The following is an 892-nucleotide window of genomic DNA, read 5'->3' as shown; positions in this document are numbered from 1 at the left end:
CTTCTTGACGTTTTATAGTAACACGACTGTCTGTATAATGTGTTGAAAACGTATCACAAATGTAAGGAGAAAGAGAAGCCCTGGAGTGAAATCGACCTCAGTTTGAATGTGAGTGTAGAAAGTAGCTAGCATGCTAGCTAATGTAAACATCACTGAAATATCAATGACGATCTGCTGCGTGAGATCACGTGAGGTGCTCCCTCTGGCATGATAATCTTAATAATATCTTGTAGTGTGTGATGCACCATGATGTTCAAATCTTGTAGTGTGTGCATGTTTAAGATTTGAGAGAAGATAATCTGCAAAGATTCTCCTTATGTGTGTGCTGCAACCAGATTTCATAATCGGTTAGGATTTTAAAACTCCTGTAGTGTGAGCCCAGCTTAAGTGTGTACCCAGCATAAGTCAACTAACAAGAGTCCATGTTTGGTGAGTCAATGTCAGTGATGGAGCAAGATTCTGTCACTCTATGCACTGATGTTACTGAAATACATGAAGACGACGACATAACGTGGAAATTTGGAGCAGAAAAGTCTTTGATAGATGAAATCAATAGAACAGCTGGAATCTCCTCCACATATGATTATGTTCTTGATGGGAGATTCAGAGACAGACTGAAGCTGGACAATCAGACTGTATCTCTGATCATCACAAACAGCACAACTGAACATGCCAGAGTTTATAAACTAGAGATAAATGGAGTGAAATTGTCATCAAAAACATTCAATGTTTCTGTCAATGGCGAAGAAGAGGTTTTTTAGCATACATTATAACACACATTATAAAATTATTATACAGATGACAGACAGACTATTAATTATTATTATCCATACTTCTCTTTATTCTCTGTTTTCAGCTCGTCTGCCTGTTCCTGTCATCAGCAGTAACTCTA

The sequence above is a fragment of the Sinocyclocheilus grahami genome, unplaced genomic scaffold (assembly GCF_001515645.1).
Source record: "Sinocyclocheilus grahami isolate Dianchi unplaced genomic scaffold, SAMN03320097.WGS_v1.1 scaffold1244.1, whole genome shotgun sequence".
Taxonomy (NCBI): domain Eukaryota; kingdom Metazoa; phylum Chordata; class Actinopteri; order Cypriniformes; family Cyprinidae; genus Sinocyclocheilus; species Sinocyclocheilus grahami.
The sequence above is the reverse complement of the archived record's forward strand: the minus strand, read 5'-3'. Positions refer to the sequence as shown.